The sequence below is a fragment of the Aythya fuligula genome, chromosome 3, assembly GCF_009819795.1.
Source record: "Aythya fuligula isolate bAytFul2 chromosome 3, bAytFul2.pri, whole genome shotgun sequence".
Classification (NCBI taxonomy): domain Eukaryota; kingdom Metazoa; phylum Chordata; class Aves; order Anseriformes; family Anatidae; genus Aythya; species Aythya fuligula.
In genome coordinates this window covers 87,670,367-87,681,340 of record NC_045561.1, presented here as the reverse complement: position 1 = coordinate 87,681,340, position 10,974 = coordinate 87,670,367, and positions in this window count along the sequence as shown.

Sequence of the window (10,974 nt, the reverse complement as noted above, 5' to 3'; positions counted from 1 at the left end):
TGAAAAAAAAAAATAAAATCATAGTTTCTTACCTTTATGGCAAAAAAACATAAGAATTTCTCCGAATTTATGCAAACCCTATACCTGACTGCAGCCAGCTGCCTTGCTTCACCATTTCTGTTTAGTTCACCACCTCTTCACGTTTTTCTACTATTTTTCGTTTCACGCTAGGTTCTGGAGACAGCAGTAAATGCAGCCTACTCTGGACACACAAGGAGTTGAGTTGACGTGACCGTGCTGAAGAACAAGGATTTATGGCAATGTGCAGTCACTCAATTGAAGATCTGTTTTGATTCTGAACGTTGGTTTAAAATGAATTAGCATGGTGTAATTAAAAGGAACTACACTGGATGGTTTTTCATTGTCACTGATAGGATTAACAAAGAGGAATTTAAATTTTGAATGTGAATTATTTGAGAGTACCTCTTTTTTAATAGAATATTTTATCTTGCTTTCAGAGGTAGTGTCAAAACAGGAAACTGATACTAATTGAATGAAATACTTTAGAAGAATTATTTCAATTGCTTGCATGGACAGCTGAACACAAAATTTATATAGTAACATTAAATTGAAATATTAATATTAGTCTAACATTGTCATGACTCAACAAAGCAAGTGTGTCACCTGATAGAACTGGCATACTCTGTTTTTACATCAGTTTTCTACCCTAAGCTTTCTTTAGCCACCTTCTTTGCTGCAGTGGTCAAATCATTTATTTTTTTTTTTTAACTGAGTCACAATCAGTTTCCAAATTAACATTGGAACAGCAGAGGGAGAGGGTCACCAAAAATGTCTGGGTAGCCAGTAAGGTAAAGGCATTTGTTTGATACATCATTCCTTACGAGTCAGCACTGAACTGCTTCCCGCCTATTTCACTGGGAGATAGTGGTCTTTTAAACCTTTTTTTAGGAATAGGATGTTTACCAGTATAATTAGAAAAATACTGCATATTGAAGAGATGAATTAGGCAGAGTAAGCAAGTATGCTGATGAAAAAGTTCCATAGAAGTTAATGACATTATATATAAAGAAATGCCTTAAAACCCCACAGAACTTGCTGAAAAGTATTTTTTTTTTTAAATTTATTTTGCAACTAATATTTAGGGTTTCTTTTAATCAATGTATTGTATTCTATATCAGGAATCTGTTTTTAGACTATGTAAACTGTTAGTTTTAAATAATTACTGCAGAAACAGATGTATTGACTTCATCCTTGCTAATTTTCTTAAGAGAGCTTTGCATATTTTAATTGCTGGAGAAGCACCTGTAAAAATATACAGAATAAATGAGTTCCTTCGCATGCCCAGCCTTGTGGAGATGAGCTTTCCTGTTTGTAAGCTGAATGTGATACACTTGAAAGAGGTGGGAATGTATTACAGTCAGTGAGTAAGTGCTAGAGGGCCAAAGTTGGGGAGCAAGTGATCACAACATGTATGGAGAGAGAAAGTACAGCTAAAGATCATTGGGTCTTACCCTGCATCTCAGATGACTAAAATGCAACTATAATTGTACTTTCAATTTTCCCACAGAGCCTATTTAATAAGGACAAGACTGTCTGCTTCTAGAGAAAAAATTCCCTTAGAATCTCACTGAAAATTTGATTTTAGGAACCAGCAAAGAAAGTAAGCCGTATTATAGAAATAGCTCCTTTAATATGTACTCATAATTATTCTTTTTTATATATTTTGAGTAAATGTTTATGTAGAAACTTGTCTGTTATCTATGAACTATTTCAAAATATTAAAAACATGATGTGGAACAGAAAGCAGTGTTCTGTATTTTATTACTGAATTCTGGGAGCATGCATCGCTGATCAACACTAAGCAAGTGTCATAAACATGCAGAGACACAATGCTAATCCAAAAAGTCTGCAAACTTGAATCTTTATATGTGGGCAGAACTCATGGTGATCAGTGCAGCGTTACGATGCTCAGGTCATGCTCTGCAAAAACTTACGCATGTTGAATAACTTTGTTCACATGCACAGTCTGATTAAGTCTGCAAACCACTTCTTACCATATTGTTATTATAAAGAATATGCTACCATTTAGAGAAGATGGAAAACTCAGTTCCTCTGAGAATCAATCTAATTTTTAATGGAAATTGCAATATTTCTTAAACTTGCTTTCAGATAAGATTAGCAATGAAATGTGCAGCAGTAAAAAAATAGTAATTACGGTATTCACTAAAATACATAAGTGATCACCTCAATTGTATTAATGAGTTGTATATTGAATAGTTTAATGGCAAATATTTTCATGGGAAGATTGCCCAGAAAAGAGACTGATGGTTTCATTTCCCTACTTTGAGGAGATTTTAACCCAGAATTTTTGTCCATTTCCATAATACATAAAACATCAATACAGGGAGTACGCAGGGTCTCCCTTCTTCTCTTGATACAGTTTTTAATGTTTGGAGGTTGCCTCAAACAAGAAGCTACAGCATGTTATTGCCCTTGTAGTATTTTATACGCAGTGGAAGGGTACCAATGAAGAGACCAAAGAAGGCAGCTCTCTGAGAATACTATTTGCTGGGGGAGAGGAGCCAGGCAGCATATGCTACAATACCAGTAATGGGAAGTCTCAGTTGAGATCCTAGTTCTGAATCAGGTGCAGAGTGGATCTAATTACTTTCCAAAGCTACAGTTTTAAAATGGCCCTGGCAGTTCCTATCTCTGCATCATGTGAGTTTATCAGGAAAGGGAATGCCCAAATTCAGCCCTCTGCCTTGCTGAAGGTGCACTCTGCTCTGCACTCTTGGTGAGCATCCTAAGCACAAGGCAATAAATTGCAACACAGATTACTGGCAGAGACTAAATTGGAAATTTTTGTTTTCCTTTTCTTTCTGTTATTGCAATAAAAAAGCCCTGGAACCATGTTGCATTCATGTCACTGCACTTCTAAAGAAATGTACTCATCCATCACCTCTGTGCTTTTGCAATCCCTCCCACGGTTTGTGAAGCCTACAAATGCTGCCTGCCCCGTTCTAGTGACCAACTCCAAAGCACACAGATCAAGGTCAAGTTTTGGAAGTTATTTTCAACTTTCTTACTGCTTATTCCAAGCTTTACATTTGATCTATAAAACCCTTTTAGTCATTCTTAGTTTGCTAATCTGAATAGTAGATATGTGTGATCTATCGTAAAACCTACCTACATGTATACATCTGACAGAAGCTTACCTATCTTCCCAGCAAGTGCAGGGAATTTCTGCGTCAATCAGTTCAGAGAAGACGGCACCCTTAGGGCTGGCAAGAGTTGTACTTGCTTTGTCTCAAGTCTGTTCCCCCAGCCAAAAACACTTGCAAACTCCTTAGCTATCACAACAATTGCAAGTGCTTAAAAACCCACATTTGGGAAATATTTCACTTACCTGACTCTCACATTTATTTTGCATTTAAATTGTGATTACATTAGGGGAAATGCAGTTCTCTGCTCTTAATGACACACAGTTAATGGGCTAAACTAATTAAAACAGGGGTTTTAACCTTCCTTAGCTCATATCTTAGGCAAAACTCTCTTCACCTGTTAAAATACATTAGACCACATTTGCTTAAATATGACTTGAGATACAGCTTCAGACTTAAGCACACTCTAGGGGTTTCTAGGGAAATTTATAATACACCTCAGCAGTAACTAAGGCTCAGTTGTAAGTATTTTGTCATCTATGTAATCCTCCCGAGGGTGATAGAAGTTTCCACAGCACAGATTTTAGGATGAAGTCCGGAGTTTAAAGGCCTTGTCAATATATAGAACGCCTTGGGGAGAAAAAGATAGCACGGTTATTTTTAAAGTTAAAAATAATTCAGAGAGACTTTTCCTGTCTCCCAGTTAGAGGAGAAAGAAAATTAATAAAATGACAAATAAAAATCTTTCTTTCTTTCTCCAGTACTTCCTGTCACCCAAATGCCTAGTCATGTGTTGACCCTAACTGCAGTGTATCACAGAAGGCAAGAAGTGAAAGGGCACCAGCATGGCACATACAAACCAAGTGTCCTGATACTTGAGGGCTGAAAGAGGAATAAAATGGCACCAAGTTGGGGCATATAGTCATGGAAGTAAAATAATTAATTTCTAGTAACTTACAGGTTTAACAAAGCTACCACAGAGATAATCCTGGGACTCCTCTATTGGATCTAAGATTCCCTCTTGAAAGTTGAAATAAGAAGTAACTTTCTTGTCTGTGACTTATTTCTAGTGATATTGTAAGATAAAGAACTTCCAAAGAAACTTAATAAATGCAGCTCTCGGAGGTTTAACTAAGAGGCTCATCACCACTACCTGCATTGACCCAGTGGAGATGGTTTAATTATGCATAAGGTGGGCAGGGAAAAATTAAGCTTTAGATGTTTGTTAGGTGTAAGTGCCTTACAATGCAGGTATATTTATATATAGAAGTCACTCTTTTACCAGGAGGATTGTAAGGACATTGTATGGACATTAGACAGGAAAGGCATGATTATTTTGCTTAGTTCAAATGTTTTGTGTATTTTTTAGAAGTATTTTTGTATGTGGTGAAATGCAAAGCTGAGATGTGACAGCAGTGGAACAATGAAAATTTAAATGTTGAAGTTAGTTTGATATAGTAATAAATATTAATAAATGCTTAGAAAAAATACTTGCAAAGTACATAAAATAAGATTCAAAAGGCATGATTAGAAAGGTGATTCTCTCTGGAGTTTTTCCTCAGTTTTCTTCCACCTAAACATAAATTAGTGCAGCATCTGTAACACTGTAAAATGTTCAGTGGCCAAGCTTACAATGAAGATACCATTGTGGTTATAGTTTTCAATGTGAAAAATAAGTCCCAGGGAAACATCAGGAACTAACGTTTTTTATTTTGAAAACTTGACCTTTTATTTTTCTTCTGTCCCTGAGTAAGGACCCCCATTCTAGTGAAGAAACTGAAGACATACAGCAGTTTTCAGTGTTCTGGCATATCGCAGAATCCTAGAATCATGAAATCAGAGAATGGCTTGGGCTGGAAGGGACCATGAACACCATCTAGTTCCAACCCCCCTGCCATGGGCAAGGACACCTCCCATCAGACCAGGATGCCCAAAGCCCCATCCAGCTTGGCCTTGAGCACCTCCAGGGATGGGGCATCCACAGCTTCTCTGGGCAGTCTGTGCCACTGCCTCACCACCTACATAGAGAAGAATTTCCTCCTAACCTCTAATCTAAATCTCCCCTCTTTTAGTTTAAAACTATTCCTCCTTATCCTATCACTATCCCTTTTTCCAGTCACCAGGGACTTCAGCTGACTGCCAGGACTTTTCAGATATGATGGAGAGAGGCTTGCCAACTTCTTCAGCCAGTTCCCTCAGGACCCTGGGATAGATGTCATCAGGCCTCACAGACTTGTACCTGTTCAGTTGCACTGGATGGTCTCTAACCTGCTCTTTGCTTACAGTGGGAGGGACTTTGATACCCCATCTACAGGTTCAGGGAACCAAGAAACATTGGCAGCCTGGCTGGCAGTGAAGACTGAGGCAAAGAAGTTGTTGAGTACCTCAGAAGTTGTTGAGTACCTCCATGTCCGTCATTACCAGGTCACCCTTCTCATTTATCAGAGGGGGAACACTCCTCAGCCTTTCTTTTCTGGCCAATGTAACTATAAAATGTCCCTTCTTTTTATTCTTTGCATCTCTTGCCACGCTCAGTTCCACCTTTTCCTTGGCTTTCCTTACTCCATCCCTGCACATCCAGACAGAATCCCTGTATTCTTCCCAGGCCTTCTTCCCTATTTCCACTGCCTGTGCAATGCTGTCCTACACCTCAGTTTGACCAACAGGTCCTTGCTCAGCTATGCTGGTTTCCTGCCCTCCCTGCTTGATTTCTTACACATGGGAATGGAGAGCTCTTGCATATCCATCTAAAAGTCTGATTTAAAGGTTGGATTTTCAAAGAAGTTAGTCAAATTACTTACAGAATGAAAGAATACTGTATAAGCAAGACCATGAATAGTGGGCAACCAGAAAATTCTGAAGTAAAAGTCAAAAAGGTCAGTCATAAGGCTAGTGTCAGGGAGAACTAGTCAAATGGGGAAAAGAGGAGAGGTGTATTTTAAAATGAGAATGACAGATGAGATAGCTAGTTGATATCTGCCTCCTATGATGTTAGAGAATTAGCATCACATTGCTCACAGATGATATTGGAAATGCAGCGTGAGAGGTGATGAGATTTGGGAGGGATTTTGGAGTCAGACACAGAAGGATTTTGGAAACAAAAGGCACCTTTAAATTGATTGTGATGTGAATGAGGGAGAACCAGGAGAATTGTTTGAAAGTGGGAGCAGTACGGTGACTTTCTCCTCAAACACAGGAAAGAAAGCAGTGATGTTCTGTCTGAAGTGCAGCACAGACTGCAATTATTTCCTGAGAGCTTGGAGAATAATCCAAGACCAGAGATGAGAATTTCGTAGTGTCAGTTGTGCTGATCATAGGTGGAGAATATTGTTTACTTTGGTACTACGGGCTGTAAAACTTCCTAAAAATGCTGAAAGCAGCAGACTTCATTTGCCTTTCAGTAAGCAAAAATACAGCTTACACATGCATGCTGGACTGTTAGATGCCTGCAAAACTGGATGTCTTCCTGAAGATTTGATCATGTTGCTGCTGCTAGCAAATTTCTAAATAAGCTCATATGAAAAGGAAGCTCAGGATTAAGTATTATTCCAAAGTTACAGAAGGAGGCAATTTGACAACTGGTATTTAAGGAAAGATGAATGGGAATGGATTCACAGGATCTTTTACTGAAGAGACTGAAGACACTGCAGTACTCACAACACATGAATAAACAAGACCAAAAAGGCGATTAGGACTGCTTTAAGGAAGATAGGGGCTGCAAGTTGAAAAGAGAGAATTGGTAGGAATCAAAATGTAGGTACTCTTGTACTATTTTCAGCACTGAAATATGTGTTCAGAAATAAAGCAAGCAAAAATAAAACCTTACGCTAGAGCTTTTTTGCCACTTTTGGGTGGAGTTGTAAACTGCAAATCAAAACAGTTCTTTTATGAAAATTCTCCTTTATCTGATAAGTCTCTATTTTAATGTTATTTCATAATATAGTCTCAATTTAAAATAGTAAAAGGAATATTAAATATAAACAATATTAAAAGGAAACTTAAAATCATTACGTGTATCTTTATATTCACTAGACACTTTCAGTTGGAAATTATGGCACAATGTGAAACATGTATTAAGAGCATTCACATTGAAGTTATACTGCAGGTTTTGCTGGGCTGTACAGCGAAAAAAAAGAAAAAAGACATTTCTTCATCCAAATGTTTGCAGATCTAATAAACAGCTTAACTGACATGTGTGATTGTGAAAACAGCAGATCTTTGGAGATTATAGGACAGTATTTTTTCCATGGAAAGGTTTCAATAAGTTTAAAAACTTATTTCTGAGAGTCACATTTGTCCAGAGAACTGAAGTGGGCTTTGTATTCGGTATGCTGAGACAAGGCCAAACGGCACAGCTCTGACTTTGAGTATTGGGTTCCAGTGTTACCAGTAAGGAAAGGAGACTTGGAAAATGCATTTTCTGGAGCTACTCTATGTTTCGTACTGTGGAGCTGAACTCAGACAGTGTATGGAAAGGATCAAGTTTGTGACCCTACTGTATCACACCAGAGAACCTCCAGAGCTTATGAACCTCCATGGTGATGGAGGATATATTTATTTTTCAGATATCATGGATAAAATATGAAATCTGTATTGTATAATATATATTTGGTAATGCAAAGCTGTCTTGTGCTGTAATCAGTAAGATACAGGCAATTCCAAATCCCCTGCCGTCCCTGCCCTTTTTCTTTTATTTTTTTCCACGTTTTTCATCTTTCTCATCAGTTTTCCCACCCCTTCTCCCTGCCCTGAGTTTCCATTTTCATACAGTGGGCTTCATGAATAAATTGGCAATTCAGCATTTCAAAATGATGGAAAAATCAAGAACATAACGTAGTATCAGTTTCATCATATTTGGTTAGCTACTTCTGCCAGTTAATTCCATAGACGAACTCTACTAAAGATAGAATTTAAAGAAAAGGTAGTTAATGTCTGGAAATCAGTACCCCTAGAGTTTTGTAGGCATATAGTTACATTTGTTATCTTTTCTGCTTACGTTCTTTTCTACTTTTGCATTTTTAAAGGAAATATTTTAATATATACCATTTATTCATAAGTTGTTGGAAGTTCAGTTATTCTTTTCACTTTGAAAAAAAAAAACAAAGGCTTTTGTGGCTGCAATATTGTGGATGAATGATGTCTTTAACCAGTAGAAATGCTTCAAAGCAGGTTGACAGGAGGACACTAGGTTTTCTGAAATGCTTTCTGATTGAATATGAGATATGGGAGCATCCAACTTGCTTTAACAATGAAAACTTTTTTTTTCCAGTGTAAAAATAGATCACAGTGCAATGACCCCTGAGGGAGAGAAAGGATGAAAAAGACATAAGTGTGTTTCTCTAAAATCCTGACTATATTGTTACCATCTGTGTCAACGATGACCAAATGCGAATTGCACCGCTTCCTGTGTTCTTTGAATTAAGGCTCCGTGTGTGCTACACTGTTTTGACCTCTTCAAAATTTTGTAATTTAATTAGCAGTTTCTTTTTCCTTATCCAGCTCATTTTGAAGGGGAAAGAAAGAACAGACCTTTACCACTGTGAAAACGCTTCACTCTTTTCTGAGTCACTACATATTTTGAATGCAGTTTTTATGAATGCATTATTGTATGAATTTAAAGCAGAAGGATGTAGAAACAATAAGCACTATTAACCAATGGGGATTAAAAACTATCTGAGTTGGCTAGGAAAAAATTTGCTCCTCAGTCACTAATTTATAGACTTGCCAGGGGATTTGCCCAGCTGCACCTGCCTTAGCAAAGCGTTCAAATGTGAATTAGTTAGTGCAAAAAGTTGGCAGAAGAATAGGGAGTTTTTCACCTCAAGGTCACTGGTTAGAATCAGGGCAAGCTGTTAATGATTTATGCTGTTATGGTCTGATAGTTCAGAATAAATGTGTCTATATTCAAAAAAAAAACACCCTTTTCTAACTGACATAATTTTTACAGGAATACTCAAGTATCAGGCGTGCGCCTTAGCTGCCTAAAAGTTTGGTGTCCTGGCTAATCTCGTTGTCTAGGCTTCATCTGTAATCCATCGGGAGAGGGATTTTCAGAGTGATTCATAATCTTCTAAGATATGTCTAAAATAGATGAGATGACTCATCCTCTGGAAGTACCTGCCACTTTGTTGACGACAGAGGGAGACCTAGATGACTAACTTACCCTAGATAGCTCAATTCTGGACTGCTAAGTAATAAGAAAGAGATCTCAGCACCCATGTCTTTTTCTTCTAATGAAAGGTGGCTGAAGTATGCAGGCATGATGAAAAGGTCTGGAAGACCATTGGTCGTGTGGAATATGCTGAAAAGATGTGGGACTGCATTGCTGCCCTGCTGTATCCTGCATGAATATTTTGATTTTATTTTTTTGGTGAATTAATCTACATTGAGGAGAGGAAAAGATGTTCCTTTGTCTTAAAAATGCTGCTGGAAAAGGATATGTAATTTGTGTTACACAAAAGTATGAAGCAATGGGCTTGATATTTATTCTGTATAAATTCCCATTATTGAAATAGTTTTGTATTTACGCCAGTGGAATTAGATGTAAAATCCATTACGCTTGATATTTATATTCGAAAAGGTTGTTCACATGCTGCCTAAGTACAGCATGGACTTTAAAGATCTGCAGGGGTATGTACACAATACTACTCTACTGCTTCAGATATGCAGAATATGGTAGGGATTTTTTGCAGAACTTGCAACAATTAAAATTTAATCTCATTAGTATTTAATGAAATACAGTGACTTGGCCAGTTCGGAAGTTGTGACATATCAGTGCATATTCAGGAAGTATTCACAAAACCTGATTTTAAATACTGACCTCACTTTCTAAATAAGGAATTTAGATAGCTGTAACCAGTGGAGAAGAGCTGGCACCTCCAGGGAACAATTCAGAGCAACCAAGGTGAGCACTAAGTTAGTGCTCTGGATTGCACTTTGAAAGATTTATATTACTGCCTAGCTTGAATATTCTCAAATAACCTTTGAGAAACTTATCCTTCTATATTTGCGATAGAGGAAGCCTAGCCTGATTTTGTAGGCTGGTAGAGTGGGCAACATGAATACTACCCTTATTGTTTCCTATCATCATTTTTAGTACAGCAGTATGTTGTCAGCTCAGAGCAGAACATTTTTATGAACATACTTAGAATATATTTCTGAACCTCAGGCTTCGTTTGTATTACAGGTGTTTGCTGCATGGTTAATGTTTATAGCATTCTCGGTTTTAAACTTTTTTTTCCCTGTTTTCATTTAATTTACTGAGTACCCCCCACATACCCAGAATAGGCAGCAAAATCCATTTGGTCTTCTCACCAAGTTTGTCTTCATTTTGCATGCTCCCTGGCTGCATCATAAACAATTCTAATCTCTCCTATATCTGCAGGGCCTTCAGTACTGAGCTGCTGACTGGCACAGACACGGCAAGCAAAACTCATTTAATGTTGCATTCAGATTGTTAGAATGCAATGTTTGGGATCAGTCTGACAAATCTTATATTCTCCTGTTGGTCAACAGCTGCTTTAGCTAAAGCACTATAGTCCTACTGTAGCTTTGAAAGTACAATAACTACGGTTAGATATTGCTCTGCTCAGATTGTTCTGAGCTTAGAAATTCAGTTGGTTGAATTAATTTGCTATGATTTGGAAAACGATCTGCAGAGTTTAGGAGCATATTGACATGTTAAAATGAGATCCGTGGATTTTCCTTTCTTTTAATATGAAAGTTTTAAGTTTACAGGTAAGGGGCAAAATCAGTGAAGGGTGAAGGGAATGCACAGAACAAAGAGCTGCCTTGGCCAATCTCCATTACATACAGAGAGAAAACCTCAAGATAGGGAACATTACTTTCT